The sequence below is a fragment of the Paramormyrops kingsleyae genome, chromosome 2 (assembly GCF_048594095.1).
Source record: "Paramormyrops kingsleyae isolate MSU_618 chromosome 2, PKINGS_0.4, whole genome shotgun sequence".
NCBI classification, from domain to species: domain Eukaryota; kingdom Metazoa; phylum Chordata; class Actinopteri; order Osteoglossiformes; family Mormyridae; genus Paramormyrops; species Paramormyrops kingsleyae.
Window position 1 is genome coordinate 9,264,951 of NC_132798.1, and position 24,169 is coordinate 9,289,119.

The window sequence follows — 24,169 nt, forward strand, 5'->3', positions numbered from 1 at the left end:
GCAGGGCTTAAAGCAGTGACTTCCTGTTCACAGTCGCAGTGGAGTAACCCACCTCGCCACAGACCACCCCACTGCCCCACCTTAATGGAGTTCATGTGGTTTTTTCCCCACCACATAAGAGGCGGACCTCTGAAACCATAATAAAGAGCACACTGAGTAAGTTTCCTTGATGTGCCATTTGAGGAACACCTGTCACTCCCGTCTTGCTCGGTTAGAATGCTGCAGACGTGGTTGCCTCAGCAACCCAGGCCGAGACTGTGTCCAGGTAACCGACGAGCCTCTTTCCTTGCTCAGGCTTGCTCTTCACAGTGATTCCCTCCTTCCTAGACACAGCTGGATCCCTCCTTCTCATCATCCGCCATAGCGCCACCCGGTGGGGTCGCTCTTCTTGAACCCGAAGTAGAAAGTGAGGGGATGAGATATTGCAGGTGATTAAAAGGGTGCTGGTACTTCATGGTAACCCCCCCCCCCCCATGGCCAGGATATCAGCCCACAGATTCAGGTTGCAGGCAGGAGAAAATGTCCAAGTATCATTGTACTTCAATATATTTATGGGAGCATAAGCGGATTGCCAGCCACATGAGGCCCCCGGCACGATCTGACGGACTGGTAATTTGGCTCTTCTAAGCATGCCTACTGATTGATGGCTTTTATTATTCAGTTCTCCTGCTGGTTGATCCAGCACTTGGAGCTGGGATGAATTTTACAAAGGTGGCGGTGGTTGGGCGAGGGGGGGGGGGCAGCACAATTACAGGGGAAGTGCAGAGAGCTTGTAGTCATCAGCATCTCTGTACCGGCACCTGTGCCGACCTGCAGAGCTGAGCGGCTCATCGCGAGTGGTTTGAACCGCCGCTGAAGGAAAAGCCATTTTGTTTAACTCAAGGAGAGATGTAAACTTCTCTCTGCATCCGCGACTCAGTGAGGGGGCTTGCCTTCCCAACCCGACTCTGCTCCGAGGGCTTCTGCACGCCGCGACCTCTCGCTGGGCGACTGCCTGCTCCCCTGTGCAGCCTGCTTCCTCCATTTTCCGCCAACGATTTATTTTTTTGTCTTTGTTTCTGTCATTACAGAATTCAAGGCAGGTTGTGCATGTAACTGCCGAGTTGCTGAGTGCACAGTATACGTATCGAACCGATGGGTGTCGGTGACGCATTGTGTATAGTTGCCGTAGAAAATTATTCCAGTATCCGCACTGGGAAGTGGGGGCTGTGGTGGAAGAATTCTGCTGCAGTTTTCTGTTGTCCTACCGCGCTAACACAGCACTCACTGCTGCTATATTTAGCTCCTTTGACTGTTACACTGGCTTCCCTACACAGCTTCTCTTCAGAAATGTAAACAAAACCACAGCATGCAATGTTACAGAGGCCCTCTATCTGCCGTGTGTCTCTCCCGTGACCTTTGGCTCTCTCCAGTCATTGCCAGTCCCGTCTGCATCTCTGTCCTTTATTGCCTCTTCTCTGCCTCCCTGCCACTGCATCGACACTCCAGCATGGGGACCAGATGGAAGGAAGAGACTAGTCTCATCACAGAGAGTCACGGGGAACCAGCAGGAGCCGGTTTTATGTTCCGATGATTCCAAGCTGCCTGCTTCACCTTATTGAGCTCCTTTACATGCTAAGTAGCTCACAGCAAAGTCTCTATTCTCTTATGCTGCCAGTGCAATCTGCCATCAGATCATTGATCTTTCTTCTTAAAAAAATTGAGCTAGAACATCTTCTGCTTCAGCAATGCCAGGACTAGGCAGGATCTTTCAGAGTTCAGGATCAGCGACCAAACCACAGCGATAGACACACGCAGTTGCTGAAAGAGAAAGGCTGTTTGTGAGAGTGGAAGATGTAGAAATATGCAATTTCTCCTTAACCATGAGCAAAAAAAAAAATTATAATTTTTAAATTAAGACCTCATCAATTATTTCCTCAGCACAATTTTTTGGCACCAATAAATAATTTTGATTAATTAGACCATGCATAAAATCTTCAGCTGTAGTGACCAGCAGCTCAGCTCAGCTCTGGCCTGTCACTTCATAAACACATTCCACGAAGGGTGTGATATCAGGCTCTGGCAGAGCACCTGTCGATCTCTTTCTCTTCTAAAGGAGTGTTCAGATGTTTCTCCAAGAACACAGCCTTTATTTTACCTTCCAATATATCACTGTGGGATCTCCACCAGGGACTGCCGCAGAGAAATCAGACATAGGCCACATAGCGGCTATTATTACCCCTCACTGTTACTGTAGCACGTGCCCAAACCCATTCAGAAGCCCACTGGGCTAGGAATGCGAGACGGCAGCAACCAGATACCTGGTGCATTTGTGCAGCCAAGCTCAGTCGCTCTACATGCGAACTGCTTTCTTCCGTCATCTCTGGAACAGCGGGCACCCTAACCCACTCATTTATTTGTGTCATCCTTGAAAAGTGGCAGCGGGGAATGGTTACTGCAGTTTTTAGCAGCGTAAAGATCATCCAAAAAGCATTTTCATTGCGTTCGTTTGGCAGGCGATTTTGAAGCCGTGTATGAATGCAGATCTGCGAGCCTCCCTGGGTGTCAGGTGCCCGGCGATGACACGGATACTGTGCCAGCCACGGGATTTGAACCCAGATTCTTCCGGATAAGGACACAGATCCCTAAACTGCTGAACCATACACCTCTTAAGCCTGACATTATAAGTCAAAACACAGAATGTTCTCACTTTCAAAAGGAAGTTTACTGACATTTGTTTTCGCATTACTGAAGTCCATATTCTTATTTACAGCTAAATTTACAATTTCTATGTTATTAACCTTTTAGTACCCTTTTAGTAATTCTCGTTTATCTAGTTAACCTGTTGGTTGCTCTTAAAGCACCCTAGTTACACAGTTCCCACCCCCGCCCCCCACCCAAAAACACAATTAATACATGGAGATGTGTGGATTTCAGTAACCACCAAGCATATCTTTCCTGATGGCAGCACAGGTTTGGGTGTCGCTCCAACCGGGACCTGCCACAGTGCTGGATATCCAACCAGAGCTTCTTATCCCTTTGCTCTCTTACAGTTCAGCAACATCTCCTCCTGTCTTGCCCAAAATGAATAAAATGCTCCAAGAGATTGCTGACCAAAGCTTCAGAGAACAATCACAAACAGCAATCAGTGTAATCAATGTAATGGATGCAATACCCAGCATATAGTACGGTTATATAAAAAAAAAAAAAAACACAAACCCTTTCAGTATGTGTTGCATTTGCCTTCCGATTGAGGCATACATGGACATCCGGGGTGAAATCAGTGAAGCATCCTGCTGAACAGAGTTCTGTTTTTCGTCGTAGACCCACACCAAACACAGGCCTTGCTGTCTCAGTCTGAGAGTCAACGAATCCCAGGGTTTTCATACATCATGGAGTCATTCATCTTAATGTAGTACATGGATGTAATCTTAGCTTCACGGAAACATTTAAAATAGGCTGGAATGGACGTTATATCACACTGATAAAACGCAGAACTGATCCACAGGCAGCCTCCCATTTTAGCGTCATTGTGCAGGAGGGAAATGTCACTGCTGTTTGTTTTTAATTACTGGTCCCTGGACATCGCTTTAATGAGTCAAACATCGTTACGTAGCTCACCAAAAGATGACACACTGAAAATCACATTCAAACACCGTTGCACTATTAAGTTGTACAAAGATGTAATATCTACAGGTTGACCTTTCACAAGCCCTGCATCCACCACATTTATTTCCATATTTACTTTTACCAGCAACGTCAAACACAAAACCTAACCACTAAAACATCTGTCTTTTTTAACAGCTGCAGATCTAATTGGCTGTCACCCTACAGATAGCAGTCTGACATATATGCCCCCCCCCCCCACTAAAGCCTGAATGGATTAAATGGAGAAATGCTGTTTAATAGTTCTTCATTGTTGCAAATATGGATGAAATCTTCACTTATTTTCAGCTGTTTATCCAGTTAAGGTTAGGATGACCGAAATCCTGTCTATTCTAGAAAGGGACTCCTTGAACAGGAATGCAGTCCGCGGCAGGGCAGCTGCACACACGCACTTACACACATCTTTTTACCCAGGGAAAAAAAATCTGTGCAAAAACATGAAGCGAGCACAAGCAAAAGCCTGGACCAGAGATTCTAGAACTTGATATACTGATACATATACAGCATAGCATCTGGGCTGTCCCTAATTTGGCATGAAAATAGACCTTTTATTTTGACAATAATTTATGGTTGTCCATTTCCTTCACTCTGACCACAGATACACTTGCTGATAATAATGTAAAGCGATTGTCAAAGTTCATTTGCTCTCACTATTAGGTAGACGACGAGCTAAATTAATTGCGAACATTACTTGAGTTTTGCTTGTAGTTCACCCCTCTCTTCCTTCACAATAGGGAACAAGAACAATTGTAATCACTCCATTCTGCCAAGCTTGATTTACATTCTTCTTCTCAGTAAATGTGTTTGTGTAGTTGGGTGGGAAAGATGGAATGTCTGCATATCACTGATTGATTGGGGGTGGGGGGGGGGGGGGTGGCTCAAAAGCCATCCACCTCCCAACAGCTCATACTGGCCAGGGTCATGGGCGGGGGGCAAAATCATCTTTCTCCCAACAGTTCATCCACGTCAGGGTCGGGGAACTCAAAAGCCATCCACCTCTCTTCTAACAACTCATACTGGTCAGGATTGCAGTGGGGGGGGAGGGGCGGCCTCAAAAGCCATCCATGTATCTTCTTGCAGCTTAGCTTTGTCAGGATCATGGGGGGGAGAGGGGGGGCACATCCTATCACAAACAGCATAGGGATTAGTGAGGTAGGTGAGGTCAGCCCTGTATGGGATGCCAATCTATTGTAGGGAGAACAAACCCTATACATACAACACTGCTTAACACCGCCCTAACATCTTGTTAAAACTCAGATCCCTAAATAAGACATATCTAGATGCAGGTGCCGTCCATCTAAAACTGACCGAATGAGAGGAGTCTTTACAGATATGCAGCACAGGGAAGTCCCTGCTTAACACTGCCCTAACATCTTGTTCAAAACTCAGATCCTAAAACTAATTTTTAACACAACTGAAGATTCAAAGTGGAAGGAACGTACCTCATGTCATAGTCTGCAGATGGATGTGATAGCCACTAAAATGGTGCACATCTCTATGCACTGTAAGTGGCTGAGTGGGTAGCTATGACTTCACATCCCCAGCACTGGGGGTAAAATCACAGCCATGCTATTTGTGGAGTCTGCACATTCTCGTTGTGTTTGGCAGGTACTCTCATTTCGTCCACAGTTCAGAGACAGGCAATGAAATGACCTGGTAAGCTCCCTGTGATCTTCTACCTGTACATACACAGGGCCAGAGCATCACCCGCTACTCCACCACGCCGTCCAGACTCCCTTTGTGGAATACTGGGGTATCTGCTTGCCCAGTTCTTTGACCCAGCTTGATTTGAAAAGCACGAAAATCTTTGTTTGGACATTGGACTCGTCACTGGAGCAGCTTAAGCCTACCGTACAAAAGGCTCTTTTCTCCTGCTTCAGAAAGCAGACTTGCTTGATAGGGGTGTGACGGGCAGTTCAGAGTTCGTCCGCAAAGCTAAAGTCGTGCTCTCCTTGAGGTAGTCTTTGAGACAATCCTTGCTCCCTTGAATGCAAAAGATCTTAAAGCAAGATCCTAGACTTAATAATGAAGTGGTGCCTATTAGCCATGCGGTGCTTGTAATTGGATCTGTAAAAGCTTACATCCTGTCTATTACAGGAAGCAAAGGTGATGATATTTGAGCAGTAATATGGGGAGAATGAAGCCAAGAGACTGGATGCAACCTGTGCTTCCTGAGCCTCTCTGGGATGCTGCGTGGAACAAAAGGTTATGGTGAATAAATGGACATTTTGTTAGCAGTGCTGTACCTGTGAGGCACAATACTATAAGAGAATCATGATTTCAGAACTGATCACTGGACAAAAACGGAACCTTCTACACAGTGTGAGCTTGACTGACTGTCATCACGAAGGGACTGCATAATTTCTGCTGAAACATGTGCAAACACTAACGAAAGTAAACAATAATTCCATCTCTTCTGAAGTAATGAGGCAACCGTAAGAACAAAAGACATTTTTAGCAGTTTTCCCTCCACACATATTTTATGCCATGTGGATACTATTAGGTGGAAGTTAGAGACCTGGCTAGATGACAAGGAGGAACTGAAACAGTGCAGATGGTAGCAGTTTATTCTGTACACCACTGACACTAACACAGCATTCTCTGTGTTGATATCTCGATATATTTAGCAGATGCTTTTACCATAAGCAAAAAGCACAAGTGTGGTAATGAGGATATATAACATTTACCGCACATATAGAAGGGAAGGAAGTTTACAGGGAGGGGTTTCATTGGTAGCCTTATAACGTTTGAAACCGAAGGTTTGAATCTGATGCGAGACATAGGCAGGGAAGTAAAACCAAGATGGACAATGTGTAAATGTTTCTGGAGGTCAAAATAAACAACTGCAGTGTTATTCTGGATAATTAGTTCAGAACGGAATGAGCTGTAGCTGTCTGGTTAAGCACTAGATATTGTACTGTAAGAAATCTTCAGGACCAAGCCCCAGATGCCATGCGCTACTTGCAAACATGCACCAGCAGGATGGGAAGCTTTGTTCTCCTATCACCTGACTATCCCTTTGCATATTTATACCAGGCTTTGGTAAATACTATTTTCTTATGGGTTCAGAGATGTGATGTGGGTATTGATTATTTCTGTGTAACTGCACAGGGAGTTCCAGCAGCCTAACTGTTTTATTAAACATGTTAATATAAAGATAATCAACTCCAACTTGATTAGTGTATTACACCTAGTTGTCACTGATTATTTTTGCATTTGCGTCATTCGTTATTTTCATCTGGTCATGGCTTATCCATTACTTGTCCATGTATACACAGTCATGTAGAGATTGACTGGTGGAGTGACAGAAGGACAATCACCAGTATCCAGAGAGCAATCTCTCAGTGGTAGCACACTGTCAGCGATGCAAACCGTATGCGGGGTGAGCATAACGTCTGTGTGGCCGCGAATGTGTGTGTGCATGCTCGAGTATTTGTCACCTTGTCTGCTGACTGGACAGTTCTGCAGTTTGATCCTGTGGCTGTATCCTCTCAGGATACAGGATTGCAGTGTAAACCAGCCTTCCTGTCAATCACCTGCCCTCCTACCAGCCCCAGCTCTCTTTAGCTCTGCATTGATCGCATTGTTACGGATGGTGAGGAATCAAATAACGCACAGCGCCTCATCAATACAGTCTCCCACGCTCCCTTCCCCTGCAGAGCGTTACGTACCTGCAGAATTCAGTTGCAAAAGATACCTGCACTGATCCCGAGAGAGATCAGCCTTCAAATTGTTATGTACGAGGCATACAGATGGTGGAAACACTGCAATGAAATTCTTAGCTGAAATTTTGCCCTCTTCACAGTGCAAATATAAAACATACAAGTAAATAAAAGCAGCTATTGCAACAAGAGAGAGAAATGAATAAAAAGGATGATAAAAGAACTGAGTGGTGTATGTACTTTAGAACACAAATTTTGCATGTTTCTGTGCACAAGACATATCTAGATGCATGGTCATCGAAAACTGACCAAATGAGAGGAGTCTTTACAGATATGCAGCACAGGGAAGTCACTGCTTAACACTGCCCTAACATCTTGTTCAAAACTCAGATCCCTAAAACTAATTTTTAACACAACTGAAGATTCAGAGTAGAAGAAACGTACCTCATGTCATAGTCTGCAGATGGATGTGATGGTGCACATCTCTATGCACTGTAAGTGGCTGAGTGGGTAGCTACGACTTCACATCCCCAGCACTGGGGGTAAAATCACACCCATGCTATTTGTGGAGTCTGCACATTCTCGTTGTGTTTGGCAGGTACTCTCATTTCATCCACAGTTCAGAGACAGGCAATTAAATGAGCTGGTAAGCTCCCTGTGATCTTGTACTGGACAACATTTGGAAGATGGACTGATATTCAAGTGCTTTACAACTGTTCATCAAAATGATGGTAAACTTTGTTGTCATCCTACTGCTTTTGGTGCCCTTGGTTGATTTTAATTTGTGAGTGGATAGTAAACTACATAAAACAGTGCATATTACAGATACTCTGAATGAAAAGGTCGAATTTCAAAAAGACCAAAGCTGTCGAGAGGAATGTCTTCTCACTTGTTTTACGAAAATTACTTTGATATATCTGTATGGCAGTACTAACCATTTCCAAAACCAAAACTACTTGCGCTATTTGGAGATGTGCGCGAAAATACACAGAACATTCAGGTGCCAAGGGACTCGGCAAGACTACAGAGTGACAGAAGATCTTTCCGCACCAAAAGGTATTAAACAAGAAAATGCAACAAAGCGCAGAGAGAAGCCCGCATGCACTGTGCTGAAAGGTTGCACATGAAAGCCTACAAGAGACTCACGGAGAGAAGCACCTTGTCAAATGCATTGAAAGTGTGACAACGAAGGAGAACCACCCCCCCTAAAAAAAAAAAAAAACGCATAACAAGAACCAACTCACCTGTCCCTTAACCCAAGGGAACAGAACCGTACGGCACTTTGCAAAGCAAATGATTTTCCTGCAAATTTCTCTGCGCCATCTAACAACTCGGTAAATGTCATGGATAGAAGCAAAAACGGACCTGATAGCAGCAGACATAGGAAACTTGTGACTGAATATTTAGCGTTACGATTAATGCAATTTATTTTAAGTAATGCAGGTTTCTCCCAGGTACGGAGGATTTGAGGGTTTTGATTGGTACTCGAGGGACAACTTCGTCCAATTAGGAAAACTCGTAGGATCACGTGTACCAAACAATCTTACCAGTTGGAAGAAACGAAATATAGAATGAATGAAATGAATATAGACTTTCTGCGAGAATATAACCACGGTGATTAAATAAGCAGATGTAACACTTAATTTCTAAGTGTGGCCCAATTACATCAAGTGTTTAGGTATTCGCAGTTTCGGGGTCTTATTACGCTGTGCTGTTTTAAGGCAACTATTTCAGATTTCAGCTCCGTAGCTTAAAATAGGTATATAGCTGTGATGTTTTTAGTGTTGTTCTGGAGGTGCATCACCTAACTATTTCATCTAGTTTTTAAAACAGCACTTTAAGCAGACGTTTGATATTCTTTTCTAGGAATTTTATTGAGTTAAACCTTGGGGTTCCAATAAAAATTGTGTGCGCATTTATAAAATGTTGTAGTCAAGTACCCAGCAGTCGTAAAAGTAGTGAAAGGATCAGCTATAGCTAGTTTAAGCAAAGTTGCATTTGGCGTTGCGCTGGGGTCGTTTTAGCAGGGCGACGTAGGAAATTTGATCAGGCTAAAAGGAGATGTAAACGCTCACTCTCACATTGCAAAGAGAAATTAGGCTTTATATATATATAGGTTGTTTTTAATTAAATAATTGTCTCGAACGAGTGGTGGATTGGATGTCATTCTGTCATAACAGATTGATTATGTAGTTTGGTTCAGCAGCCGGAACAATGCGAATTGTCCATAAGTTTCGAGGTCCCGTCCTGTCCACCTCCCCCCAGTGCCATGCAGTCCGGCGCTGGCTGATTGTCACTAACCGATGTGCACGCGTGCGCGCTCACGGCTCCGTCAAGCTCTCCTGCCAGATGGTGCCCCAAAAACCACCGAGCGGCACGCGCTGTAACCATAAAGAAAGTGGCGCCGCAAAACAGCCGAAACCCCGCTCCGGCGCCAGGCAGCGAGACTCGGATCGATCGCAGTAGCTGCAACTCAGTAAGTAGAAGCTAAAGTGGCATTTCTGCAAGTTGTGCTTTTTCGGAAAATAGCGGGGCGAATTCGTTAGTACGCCACGGCGATCTGTTAAAGGTGTCTGTAGAGCCGAGTGATAGAGAAAGAAATGCTGATAATCAGGTGAAGTAGCAATGGTGGATTAAATGAGAAAGGACCGTCAACAGTGCGCTTCGCTTTCGTTGATATTTTTCTACGTAGACATGAATGCCGAAGAACAGGAGAAAGTAAGTACACCGGCTTTTCCGGATCTTGTATTGTTTTAGTTACGAAACGGAAACATCGGGATGGCTGCCCTAAACACGTTATGTGTTCCAGGTTAATTGCTTTAAATTGGACGATCACGTTGTACGAGAAGATAATCAAGGAAGTTTGTTTTCGGATCGGTACTGCTGTACTTCCTATGTAGCTGTTCTGAGGCACTTCGGAAAGATCATCATTCAAAGGTACATGGGATTATCCTGATCCGCCCATCACCCGGTGTCAGCAGGTGCTCCTTAATTTCCACTGGCAGTGAACATATTTCACAAAATATGTTGACTTATTTCTGCCCAGTGTTGAGTGGGTCGTCGCCGAGTTATTGTGGCATTTTCGCTGATGTTTGAACCCGAAAAAGCGAAGGTTAAATATAGGCGAATCAACCCGTGAACCAGTCAGTTTATTATTATTTTTTTTTTAAATTTACAGTGAAAACGAATATGGTCATATAACTAGTAAATTATCTGTTAGCGATTTCCCGACAACATAAACTAAGCATGTTTTACTGGTAACTGCTGCCCTTTTCTTTCGATTCGTAATGTCGGTTAACATCTTAGTAACACTTTCTTTAGATTTTTTTTCCAAGCCGTGCGTGACTAAGTATTCATAGTCTTCACGTTAAAAAAAGGTCACGTCTCAAAAATTAGATGTCAGAAGCCAGTCCAGCATGCATGTTTGACTGCGGTCTATAATAATCGACGTGCGGATGAAGGCGGGGTGTCCGCTGCCAGACGCAGTCCGGAGCTCCTGCTCAGGTGTTCGCTGGTGGCCGAATAAGTCGGTTTAAACTTCGATTCTCTCGGCATGTTTTTTTTCCTGTGACCGCATTGTCAATTTTCTATGTAAAACTTATTGATATTCGGTGGTAATGGATGGTGACACTGAAGCACACACACACACACACACACACACACACACACACATACATATATATATATATATATATATATATATATATATAATTATTATTTTATTTTTTTTAATGACTTGCACCTTTTAGCTCAATTGTAGAACATATGTGGATGCATGGATTGATTTCGTGTTTGTTTGAATGGACATTTTTGTTAGGGTCTAAAATGTGAATCTTGTGGAAAACAGCTCGAAGGTTTTTGTCATGATATTCCTGGCTTCTGGTGTGCAAGGTGCTCAGCGATCTGCAGCACACTGGGACTGCTTTACATCGCTGACCGTGTGCAGGGTCATGGACAGTGGGTTACCCTACAAGGCCAGCTGCTCCCTGGCTATTGACTCTTGCTGGTTTGTATGGTCTGCTGATGCAATCAGTGTAGGTCTTAAAAAAATAGAGGGATGTGGCTGTTGAGACAACAGTGATAGGGATGATGTTCTCCCTAATGCTGAAGCTTTGGAATAGTGCTCTGCATTTATTTGTACTCCAGCTGGACCAAGTGGTCATGTCCCCAGTGGACAAAGTGAAGCATCCTGTGGACTTTTCATGTTCAGGGTTGAAAGACATCCAGGAACTCTGAGATATAGTTTTAACGGGTGCTGGTTTCTATGGAACATGACATGCTCTTTTTTTCCAAGACTCTTCAGTTTGGTCTGACTTTTCCTGTCTGGAACTTTCTGAGTGGCTCAGTTGTGAAGCCTGCCTTGTTTTTTGCTGGGTTCTGTGGGCTCTTGTGGTTTCTGAGAGGCACATTTCAAAATCTTCCTGGATTCCACACCTTGGTGGCAGCTGAGAATTGGGGCTTTCAGGTTTTCTAGTCAAACACACTTAGAAGGGCAGTCTGTGAACTTCAGTTCCAGCGCTAAAGTTTCTGGCTACCTCCTCCAGATGCTGTTGCATGATGGGAAGTGCATTAAGGACGCCCTGCTTGATAAGCAAATAACGCGTTTGCTAAGAAAGTATTATAAACTGTTCCTTGAATCGTGAGACTTTAAGGTGTCTTCTTCTCCTTACTAAAAGCAGAACCCTTGGAAAAGATATGAAATGTGTGTCACTACAATAGTGAGAAAAAATGCCTCGTATAGACCGAGCCAAGAACTTATAGAATGGAAGAGAACATATTCTGTGTGAAGAGATGTTGGCAACACACTGTTACCAGAGGAAATGCCCCTTTCAGGCATGTTAGTACACTATGAATATAGAAGAGTATATATATAGTTAATTTAACTGAAACTCAGCATTCCAGAATAGACTAACATGCAGCTGTCGCAGTTTAGATGCACTGTGCGCAAAAACACGCAGATATGTGGAAAACAGTTCACCAAACACGAATGTGAGGTGTTAAACCCACATATGCAAGCTAAAACTGCCTCATTTTTGCACATTCTCTCAGAGTGTAGCACTGTAAAAGGTAAAGAGCTGGCGGGGGGGGGGGGGGGTGTTTTGGTTTTCTTTTTGGAATAAAAAATGAAGGGGCCAAAGATTGGAGCCAAGCAGCTCCAGTGGAGCCAGGGACGGATTTGCTGGAGCCAGGGACAGATTTGCTGAAGCCAGGGACAGAGGCTGCTGTTGCTGACTTCCCCACATTTTTAGGCAGTCAGCAGAATCTTCCTGAAGCTCTCCATAAAGAGATTGCTGTCTGTTTCCCCCCCGCCCCTTACCTGGCCTGGCCAGCAGGTGGAAAGTGCTGCTTGTAGACAGTAGTCACAGCTACCAGACACGCAGGATTGCAGACTCCATATCTTCTCCAGGCTTTTTGTTGACCTTAAAAGGCATTTGAGGTGAGGAACAGGGGAAATAGGGAGGCTGTAATTGGCTGGGATACTACCAGGTGTGCAAATTAAAAATGAAAGGGCTTAGGTGACAGATTGCATTCACAGAAAATTTACACAATGCTGAAACCTGTTTTCCACATGTGAAGGCCAGATTGACTATTGTTATGATGTGTATGGGTGACATATTTCATAACCAACAGACTTTGCATGCTTGTTGGAAGCGGACTCATTAACCCGTCTTAAACATTATTGCAGCCAGATCATTATCTGGAGAGTGCAGAGTGATCATTTTGTTATTGAAGTTGTGTAGCGTGAAGAGTTATTAATTCAGTGTGCCGCTGCTCACATATACCTGTTAAATCCAGCAGGCAATTAGACTCTGAAGCGTTCCAGAAATGGCATTGTCTCTCACTAACCTGTTCCTGCTCCTGACAGTGGCCGAAGGGTTTAATGTTTTTCCTGCTGCCGCAGTTCTTTAAGCCAAAGGACTTCGCAGTTAGTTACCAAATTGCACATAGGTGTGCGTGAGTGAGTGGATGGTGTGTGAGTGTGCCCTGCGATGGGTTGGTGCCCCATCCTGGGTTGTACCCTGCCTTGTGCCTCTGGGATGGGCTCCAGACCCCCTGTGACCCTGAATAGGACAAGCGGTTTCAGAAGATGGATGGATAGATGGACAGACATTGCAGTTAAATCTAAAAGGAGTGAATTCTGGTCCAGTGGTCCTGTGGTTTTCTTTCCAGAATCAGGTGTAATACATTGAGCTGGGCCCCAGTAAGATGGCTGTTGGTGTTGTGGTCTGTATGTGTGACTCTGGTGATTTTTCAGGACTGTGCATCGTTTGATTCTCACTCTGGACTTTCATCTGGATTTATGTCACTCAAAACTGCAATAATTTATGTGACATTGGGTTGTGTTGTTGGGTGAAGGGAGGTTAGTACTTTAGCATCATGTCTGCAGGGTTTGGAGTTCAGGTCTTGCCCTTGGCTTTGTGTGTGTGTTCCTATGTTTGGGCAGTTTTCTTCTGGGTACTCTGGGTTCCGTCCACAGTCAGAGATGCAGTTAGCTGAATGGGTGCCTCACAAACCGCATGTAGCGTGTGAGTGTGTGTACGCTGAAAGTGCCTTCTATCCCGTGTAGGATACTATAGAGAAGTTCTAGTGGTCTTGTTGTGGTGATCGAGATTTTACTGAAAAGCCGAGAAATTTTGCAACATTGCGCACTCCTGATTTTGGAATTGTGTTTCTGGTTCAGTTTATCGGTATAGTGTTTAGATTTTGTGTTTTCAGTCATCCCATTCATTTCAGCAATGCAGAGCCACACAGTGCTCTCTGCTGTCCATTATTTTAGACAGTCAAACTGAAAATGCAGACCTTCAGGATTTTTGGATCAGTCTCTTTAATAAATGTATCTCTGTGTGTTTTCTTGTTTTAAGCCCACCCCACCCCACCCCCAGGCGTCCATGTGAACGGTTCTTCTTTATTGATGCTTAGTTCCTCGTGTTTAGATGGAGGAAATGAAACTTGCTAAAATGGCCCAGATGAGCTGAGAAGGGGAACGATGGACAGCCAGAATTCGATAGCCAAAAAGAAGACTTTTGTTTTATTCCATAATACTGTTTAAGTCGGCCAATACATTCAGTTAGGGGCCTGTTTTTGAACTCCTTTGCCCGTGTCTTTACATAAAAGATTTAAAATACATGATATTAGCTTTTGTGTTTTGTAGCACTCTCACGATTGTACTGTAACTTGCTTAAAATTATCAAAAACAATCAATTAAAATAGTATATCAAAAAGAGAGGGAAAGCCTGCCTCTTTTGGGAGCACTTTTGTATTAAAAGTAAATGAAAATGCAGACGTCCATACATCCATTTTCTATACCCACTTGTCCTCACAGAACTTGGATATCGCAACAGCATGACTGTAATGCATGAACATACTATAAGAAGACATGCACAGACTCATACTACGAAGTTAGCCATAAAAAAGTACATGCTATGCGTCCTTTAGCCACTCCGAGTCGCCTAGCCTATCTGTCTCAACACTTTGACTTATTATGTAGCTTAATTTTCCTTCTACGACTCTTGTATCTCAAGATAATCACTGCTAAAATGAAGGCTAGCCCTGTCACTTGGCTGCATCAGCTTACACAATATGGTAAATAGTAACCATATAATATTAATTAATAACCATTAAGTATTGTTGGTTCATATCTGGCAGATGCTCAAAACGTACCTAGTTGCCCTCATTGGACCAGGCAACCTTTCTCCATTGCTTCCAGGTCCATATCCTACTCTTGCAAATTTTATTTATTTATTTATTTTTTAATTGCAGACCTGTTTAGATCTTTATAATCACTTGGGATAATCACGTTATCCTAACTAGTACGTTACTCTGATGTCTGAGCAGTGAAGTCCCAGAAGAGCTGTCTGGCAGGAAGCCGTTCATGGTGTGTTTTAATATTAAGAAGTCGTCGACTGCTGCATATGGATAACACTTGCATCTGGGAGTAAAATCACGAAAATGAAAGTAAGAGGGTACAGTTGTGCATTCGTCTGGCTGTGGTGCTGTGTGGGCGGGTGGTGCACGGCTCACGCTGTGAACCTCACCCTGGCAGATTGTGGCAGGAGGATATGCTGATGCCGTTTGTGTGGCATTGTGATAGGAGTGTATGGCTGGTCCACAGACCAGAAGCTACGCAAATCGCGGACTGCAGGCCAGCGCTCCAGACAGGGAGGACCGTTGACTTACAGAAGTAAAGTAAAAACCAATTTATGAGCACTCAGCAGCAGCTAAACAAAAGGGGCGTGCTCTCTCGTTACTTTCATTCCATTTATGTTGCAGAACTGCCATTATTACATTATAGTAGAGAGAAAAAAAAAAAGTTTATTCTACATGTGTTGTCATTTCCACAGTTGAAGGTGCATTATATGTAAATTCATGCAAATCTATTATTCACATCAATAGATGTCTGTTTTGTGTCCCTTCTATAATTTCAATCTGATATAAATAATTTTCCCTTTAGGCTTCAGCTTTGCCGGCAAAAATACAATTAGCACTAGCTTTATGTAATCATACGTAGCTTTCGTTCTTCCTGAGCATGTTAGATTGCATTCCCTTTAGAGAGGTTTTCTCCGGCGTTATCGTCTGACAGCTGTGTGGGTTGGTACTTTCTCCACATCAGTCATTGTTTCAGCTTACTAATTAAGTAAAGTTGTCCAAAATGCATTTTGTGGCTTCACTATATATACAGATTTTTAGATGATTTGGATGCAGTGATCTCTGCGGCCGGCCTGTTCGGATGTGCCTGTGAACGGCTCCATGCCTGTCCCGGCAAGCTCGTACCTGCTTTGGCCTGTCGAGGGCTAGCTCAGACTAACAGCCTCGCTGTGTCGTGTGCCTGCATCTCAGTCCTGGTGTCTTTGAGGAGCAGGTCCTGAGTCTTGTAGGACATCGGTTAGGTGATCAGCCTCATCGTCTTTCTCTGAAGTCCTTTGTTGTGGGCATGGGTGTGTTCAGACAATGACATTATATTTTCTGAGTTTGAGTAAAGGGTCTTTCTTTTGTAATTAAGCATAGATGGCGGAGTCCAATAATAGATCTGTATGGTTTGCCACATTTTACCGTAAGGGGAATTTCGACTGCTCCACGTTAAATGAAATAAAGAAAACTGCAGATATTTTTTTTTATATATAAATCTCATTCTGTCATGAAGTTTGTTTCTGTCTACTGCAGGGTTTTGTCAGGAAGTGCTGCCAATCCCACAGATGTGACCACAGTGCGAGGATTATTCTCGCTAATCTCCTCAGTCACCGCCGGTGCCCTTCGCTTTTGTGCCGCGCTTTATCTCTCTCTCTTAATCTTTCCTTTGCATTTCCTACTTGGTCTTTGATGGGGACCCTGTTCCAGTGTCTGATAGTAGGAGTGGGGATGGGATCGAAGGCTGTAAACGTGTTAACAAAAGAAATGACTTGAGTTGTGTTACCTGCTGGGCAGGGGAAGGTGCCGGATGATTCTGGGGGGATGATGGCGGGGAATGGAGCTGCGTATGAGACATCAGGACATCTGAGCCCTGCTTAACTCCTCATGCTGCTGTGTTTGATCAGTGTCTGGCTTGAAAGAGGCAAGGATTCTGAGTAGTAAAGGTTAGGCTTCTCTTATGTGCGAGATCCTGAGTTCCTCACAGGCAGTTAATCCCGAGGTATCTGGCTTTTCACTGAGCTGGAGAAAGAGAAGGGGGAGAAAAAATGATTTTTATCAAATGTTTGAAACCCTGCTGCGTTATTTGTGTTTATGAGAATCTGCACTTGCATGTCTTGCGCATAAGAGGGTCCCTCATGCACTCGACACTGAAATTGCACGCCACTCGAAGCGTAGCTGAGGGCAAGGGGATGTCACCTATTGTCCCATCGGCCACTCTTTCTGTCATGAAGCTCGCCGATGATGTCATTGCAGTCTTTTAACCAGCATTCCCTGAAAGGCTGGGAATATTTTTTAGAAGATTATTGGCAATATTTAGTAATTGTTGTCACGGAGATATGAGTTTTACTTAGAAATGCTAGTTATGGTTTCAGTACTGACCATGTCAGATTAGAACCCTGCGTTCCTTACCCCAAAGTCGACGTCAGTTCCACTTTCCTGTTTTCTATTTCCAGTTCTTCCCTCCGTCTCTCCGTTCATGCCTCATCTTATCCCCACCCGCGCTCCCGCACGTTCCCAGCTTGTGCACGTTCGCCTTGTAACTGTTCCCAGTGGAAACATTCCCAGTGTTATTGCCCATTTGGTGGGTTGCTACTGGCCTGCTGTATAGGAGCTGATGCTGTTCAGCTTGCCACCCGCTCTTTGTTAACATGTGTTAACTAAGCCCATGTCAGCCGTGTGAAAATGGTTGGATAGTCCAATTGCTCCTGCATTGGTGTGTGTTTTTTTTTTTTTTTTTTTTTTTTTTTTTTTTCCCCCCATCAGGTGCTTGGTTCTTGTGTGGTTGGCATATGGGGGAAAAAGGACCTTGGCGTTAGTTCCTGTGCTGGTTATCTCTGACCTCCAGTTACAGCCAGGAACTGGAGTCCATTGTGGTTACAGACAGACCATTGAGAAGTGCCTTGTGAAATAAGAGTCTTTGCAGCTGTGGCTCTCGGTGATTCGCAGTGGCAGTGGTCACGTGGGGGTTGTGGATTTTGTGTGGTCCTGCTGTCAACAGTCTTGATGTGGTGCCCATCTTCATGGCGTGGCGCAGCTGGGCTTGAACTGTCTTGCAGAGATCCCCTGCATGCCGGTGCATCTGTGGCGAGACGTGCAGCCTTCTGCCAGAAAGTAGGATCCCACCACATGCTGTCATGACCTCTACCATGGAAGCGGAGAGGACAGCTGCTCTTGGTCAATGAGAACGACGTCTGGGCTGTAGCAGGCAGGAGGTACCAGAGCTGGGACGAGGACAGAGAGACGCCCCTTTGCGAAACAATCCTTCAGCCCCTCATTTCAGTAAACCTGGTTTTCCACACTTGATCCTAGACATGCTGACCTGAAACCTTCACCACGATGATGGATTCTCACTATTTTCTTTTCTGTAAAACAAAGACGTTGGGAAGCTGTGGTTTATCTCTCTTAATGGAGCATTTTTATGAGCAGCTACTGAAATTCTGACTATTAAACAACAAGATCAGAGTTTTGAAGTTGGAACACTTTGTGTGTGTTTTTTTTGGTTAGCTGTATCTTTTGAAGCCAACATCTAACCTAAGTCTTACACATGAGGCATAACAGATAGTATAGCACGGTAACTGCAAATTGGAGGGGGTGCAGCGTGTTTACATGATCCACACCTGGTTCTGCCAGTTTGATTTACATTCTCGTTTACAGTCGTAAACAATGTACTGAAATATGTGCTAAAGGCGCTCAAGGTAGACATGACAAGAAAAACAGAAACCCACGGGGAATGTGTGCGTACATGTACTCCACACGCACGTGATTACAGAGCCCTCGAGCTGAGGGATGGCGACAGACCCCTCCTGTTAATGGGACTGTCCCGCACCGCAAGCTTGGGCTGACCCCCCGTGTGCCCTGGCTATTTTTAGCGCTCTTTTTTGTCATATGGATCGCGATCCCCCCCCCCCGCCCCCCCCTTGCAGGAAACCCACGCCTTGCTCTTGGCACGTCCTCTGAATAGCCCGGTCGTTTTCGCAGACCCTAAACCGCGACAGACTCCTCGTCCTGCTCCTCGACACATGGGGCTTGGGCCAAGTCGGCTCCCGCAGATCCTGCTGCGTCTGGGCGCTGTCCTCTCCCCCAGTGCAGTTTCCGGGGAAGGAGGACTCTGGCTTGGTTCCGTTTCTGATCACGTTGCTCGTGTCTCCCGCGTCCCCTCTGGAATATTGATAGACTCCTCCCTATTGTAGCCTTACATCTCAGTAGCTCTTTCTGTACGATTTATGCTCCGTTTCCTGTGTAGGAGGGGCTTTGTGGTTCATGGGTTAGGAATCTGAACCCTGTGGCCAGAAAGTCACTGATTCAAATCCCATGGCAGGGTAATTATATGACTATTGGGCCTTTAATTCACAAAACTATTCCCAGAAAAATGGCTCACCCTGGCACCTTGACCCCAAGCTTTGCTTTCACCTTAATATGTGCGTGTGTCTCTTAGGGGGACAAGATGGGATATGTGAATACCAATGAATTCTGGTGCCGCATGATTAAAAGGCAGTAGGGCTGCCAGCCTCTTTCCAGCAGTAATTCATTGAGCTGCCTGTTGTAGACCATCAGCCTGGACCCAAGTGGTGAACTCCAGTCTCCTGCCTGGGATTTGTAAGATTCGGTGATGGGGTAACTTGTGTCTGGTACACCTAAAAGCTTAGAAGATGGCAGCAAACATGGCTGCAGCTCCTACACAGCCCCGGTTAAGATCTGCATTGCTGGTGGCTTGATCTCCGAATTCCGCCTGGGGAGATGGATTGTGTCTGGTGGGCCGCGGAGAGTGTCATGCCGTGTGCAGACAGTGCAATAAACGAAGACAGATGCTGGAGTAAAGCTGAGAAACACGATCACAACCTAATCCTGCTTGTCATCGGCTGACAGATTACTCCGTCCCTGTTTTTCAGCACAGAGCCGTCCTGGGTCAAGAACCTGTTTGTGTGTGTACCTCCAAAATAACTATCTAACAAGCAAAACAGGCTATCCTTACTGAATGAGGAAGCACGGGAATAGCAGGAAAAGCTAGCCGAGTAACTGAGTTAACTATAGATGGAGGCAAGTTTAGATGAGTATTACAGAAATACATCAACAGTTTTCCAGTATTTATAATGTGAATGCAGAGTATATCTCAATTATTTTTGATGTCTATGAAGGACAATGCTTCAGTGTCAGAAGTGAATTATTTAGCATTCCTAATATGTCCTGCTGAATAGAATTAGACTGTTTAGCCCGGAGATTTTCACCAGCTGGTGTGATGCTCTGTAAATGTGTGGGATTCTAGGCACCCGTAGATCTCAAAGCAGCAGGTATCTGTGGAGCCTCTGGGAGCGAGCGGCACCGTGGTTTTTAACGATGAACTGCCGCTGGGCCGTGACGTGTACTTTGGACAGGGCTTCCGGGACCGGAGCCGGTCTATGTTGTCTGAGTGTGACTGCGATCTCGTGACATCATCAAGCCTCCCGGTAACCCTAGTAGGCGGCAGTTTGAGCGTGAGCCGTGCCGCAGGCTCCCGCTTCGACTCCGCTTCCCCCAGGAGACGGATTTGCGTCAGCCAGGATACCTTGGCTGGTCCCCGCACCAGCTCCTACGACAGACCAGTCAGATGCCAGCGGGTTGTCAATGGTGACAGACGCCACTCTGCTCCAGCTGGCAGTGGGTCTTCAGTGCGGCTCGCGGGACCCGGTTGTAATGGAAGCGTGCGATTTGACGGACGGCGCTCGCTGTTCGTGATATTTGGCGTTAAACGTTACAGCTTGAGCCTGAGCTCCAGTCCCTCAGGCCTGGTGCTGGAGGAAGGTGACAACCGCGACCTCGTGTAGACAGCTGTAGCCTTATGAAGCTGTGAAGGAAAGGGAAATATTTATCTGTAAATGGTATGACTTTTATAGGTGTAAAATAAACACTTGAGAAGCTGAGGTCAGTTGCGTAGAGACAGTACGAGAATAACATGGAGATGCCCTGTCCCTGGTTGGATGAATGCCTTCATTTTAGTATGTTGTGCTTCTGTTTCATTGCATTTTATTAATCTTATTTATTATTAAGTAATCTCACCCTGTCTGGGTCTAGGACTCTCTGTGCATGTTTTCTCTGCGTGTTTTGTACTTGATAATCTCTCTCGCTGTAGAAAGCCGTCATTCCGCAAAAGGTTGCAGATGCCTTAAGATCGATGTCGATGAAATATTGATGAGCGATAAATATTAAAACAAACACATAAATATTGATGCTGCACCTGAGAGAGCCTTTTTTACGGCAGGCTGTGGGAAGAGCTGAAGCCGTGCCGAACTGCGGTAAGTGCTGCTTCAAGGTCTTTGCTGACTTCACCAGGTCAGGGCTCACCTGCGCTTCTCTGAGCTGGCTCTAGGGGGCCGGCCTTGACCCGGGAGCGTGTCTGTGCGTGTGCCTGTCCGTGCTTTAGGGTCGTGTTTCCCAACCAGGTCATCGGGGACTCCCTGGCAGTCCATGTTTTTGCTCCTACCGGAAGCTGGGAGGGAGCAAAAACGTGGAGTGTCTGGGGGAGCCCATTGACCCGTTTGGTAAACGCTACTTTAGGCGCTTGACAGAAGTGCCCCTTTTAGTCAGACAGATTTGTTTTGGTTACGGACATGTGACGGCTGCGGGGTGGTGCTTAGCGATGAGCACAAATACATTCGATAACTCAAAATTGCCTGTTAATTTTCAAATCCAATATTTTGCCTGAGACCCCTGGCACACAGCAGCAGATGCTAGGGACAGGTTGCATATAGGGGGGGGTGTGCGCTGGTCTCTTATGTTGTGCTGATTCATACTCCTCACACTTTGTGATATATATGCACCTATTTTGGTGCATCTCTGGCACAGAGATGCATTTCCTGCACCCATTTTGACACGCTTTTTAACCCCTTTGCTTAAGCGCCAGCCGACTTACACACACACACACCTGTACTCATATCTTTGTGGGGACCGTCCATTCATTCGTATGGGCAAAACTCTAATCCCAACAATGACAGCCTTAATCCTTACCCAGCCCTAACCTTAACCATACGTAACCAAACAGGATATAGGACTTGTAGCATTTTTAGTTTTTTGATTGCAATCTCAGATTTTTTTATCAAATTGAATTTTCCCCTCGTGGGGACCAAAAAAATGGCACCCACAATGTCAAAATAACAGGTTTTCATCATATTGTGGGGACATTTGGTCCCCAGAATGTAATGTATATCTGACCCACACACATACACACGCACACTCATACTGTACCAGAGACAGTACACCAGCCAAGGTCATCCTGTTCATTCAGGGAGGGTGTGGTGCTGCTGGGTGATTTCTAACGGGAGCAGATGGCCCTGTGTGGTCCTGTGACCCAGCAGCTCAAGGCTGAGTCGGCAATGTGAGGCAGGTGTACAAATTTGCACCAAGTGTCAGGTTTTAATGCTCAGCGCACCTACGTGTGAAAGCATCTGCGTTCACGGTGACCCTGTACTGGAGAAATGGCTGGAAGATGGATGGATGTATGGTTAGATGTATTGGCCTAACATCTCAGTCCAATTAGTCAATTTTAAATAATAATGGTTTATTGTTTTCAGTTTAATGAATCACTTTTATTACTTCAAATTTATTGAATTAACTATGTCTTAACAGGAAAAGCTGCTTAGTGGAGCTCTGTACAGCATATTTAGATGTTCCACCGTTGACTGACCTGGGGGGACGTGGATATCAGAGCTGATTGGGGGATTTAGAGTGTTGACACTCGCACAGAGAAAACGGGCACGGGGTCTCGGCGATTGTGTGCCGTTCTATCCATCATCACAGCCTCGGTGGCGAATGTGGGCCTAATATGGTCATGCTTGACGCCGCTAAGTGGACGCGGTGGTGCCTTAGCGCTGAGCCGAGCCCTCGGTGCCTCTGAGAGGGTCTGTAGCCGTCAGCTCCGTCTCCACGCCTGGCTACTGGCCCACGCCTCCATGCTTTTGAGGATCAGGCCTTTTTGAGGCTGCTTCACTGCTCACTGCTTCACTGGGGTGTGGGTTCGCCATCCCCCCTCGTCTCTGGCAGTAAGCGATGTGCCCCCAACGACTTTCACGCAGAGCGGCTGTGCTGGAGCTCATGGTGTGACAACCACCTTAGCCTGCTTCTCGCCTATCCCCCCCCCCCCCCCCCCCCCCCCACCCCCCCTCCAGAGCCGCGACTGGGGTGTAGTTCCTACTTAGGTAACATTGCAGAGAGGTAACAAAAGCAATTCGTTTCCTGATAATGCTTCAGGTCCCAGGGGTTGGGAGGCAGTGGCTGTTCCTGCTGACTGAGCTGCACGTCGACAGAAAGTTTGGTGGAGCACATCAGCAAGTTTGCAGGAGATAAATCATTTAGCATAAATAAATGATTAAGCACATTGATTAATTATGGTACCACTGCTTACAATATTTCTTACTTAATGTTTTATTTAGCATTCATTTACCTAGAAATAATTTAATTTTTTTCCCATCACGTTGCTAAAATCTTGACGACAAATGATGTCACCCCACTGTTGTTTATAATTTAGAGTTTGTCGTTAGTTTGGTTCTTAGTTGGAAAATTAGGCCTACTCCCACATTGTTGAATATCGTAAAATGTTTTGTTCTAAATGTGGAGGTCATTGTTTCAGTCTTTGAAAGCCTAGGACTTAGTGACATGGCTTATCTTGGCTTTATTTTATCCAACCATTATCCAAAATGATGAGTGACCGTGGTAGAACAAATATGAGAGGATCATTTCTCCCACAATGGGCTAATGGATCCGACAAATTATGATTGAAGTGAATTCGAACATTAGTAGCTGCTAATAATTAAAATAGTTACTTGATAAATGTAATATACACCGTATACACCAGTTTTTATTGTAATATCACAGACCATATTTTTGTTTCTTTTTCTCCTCCCTGACTCTACTATACCTTCAAATGTATAAAACATTGTGCGTTATGAAACCCTGGATAGCTGGTGAAAGTATCTCCTTCAGCTTTTAAGCCTTTATCTTTTGCAGCAGCAGAAGGCTGGAGCTTGATTTACACGAGCATGAAGTTCTCCTCGTCTGCGTGTCCTAACCGGCCATCACCAATGCAGATACGGCCCACTGTCCTGTAACGCTTATGCCTGTTTATCATGCTACACTTCTAATGACTCCTGAACAGCTCACCCTTGCAGTCGCCTTCGGCAGGAGCGCAGGGTTAGATCTTTGCAAACACGCGATGCCTCATAGCGCGGAATCGGTTGGGTTCCTGGCCAATCAGCGTGATGCTG

The 24,169-nt window shown here is 45.1% G+C and overlaps 1 protein-coding gene and 1 long non-coding RNA gene across 5 annotated transcripts in view; one reads left to right on the forward strand and one right to left on the reverse strand.

The window, feature by feature from the left end:
* The first annotated feature begins 9,492 nt into the window (after window positions 1–9,492).
* LOC111838866 (spermatid perinuclear RNA-binding protein-like) overlaps window positions 9,493–24,169 on the forward strand; it is a 32,453-nt gene continuing 17,776 nt past the window's right edge. The window contains exons 1-2 of one of the 4 annotated variants that reach the window (XM_023802278.2): window positions 9,818–10,025; window positions 10,117–10,244. The gene's annotated coding sequence lies outside the window, so the exon portion shown is untranslated. Of the gene's footprint in view, window positions 9,784–9,817; window positions 10,026–10,076; window positions 10,245–24,169 lie in introns of those variants that run through there. The other 3 variants (XM_023802263.2, XM_023802288.2, XM_023802272.2) reach the window with 3 other exon arrangements.
* On the reverse strand, window positions 16,924–17,606 carry LOC111838889 (uncharacterized). The gene is made up of 3 exons (XR_002836985.2): window positions 17,346–17,606; window positions 17,133–17,215; window positions 16,924–16,955 (listed from the first exon to the last, which is right to left on the reverse strand). It is a non-coding gene; the product is annotated as an uncharacterized lncRNA (long non-coding RNA).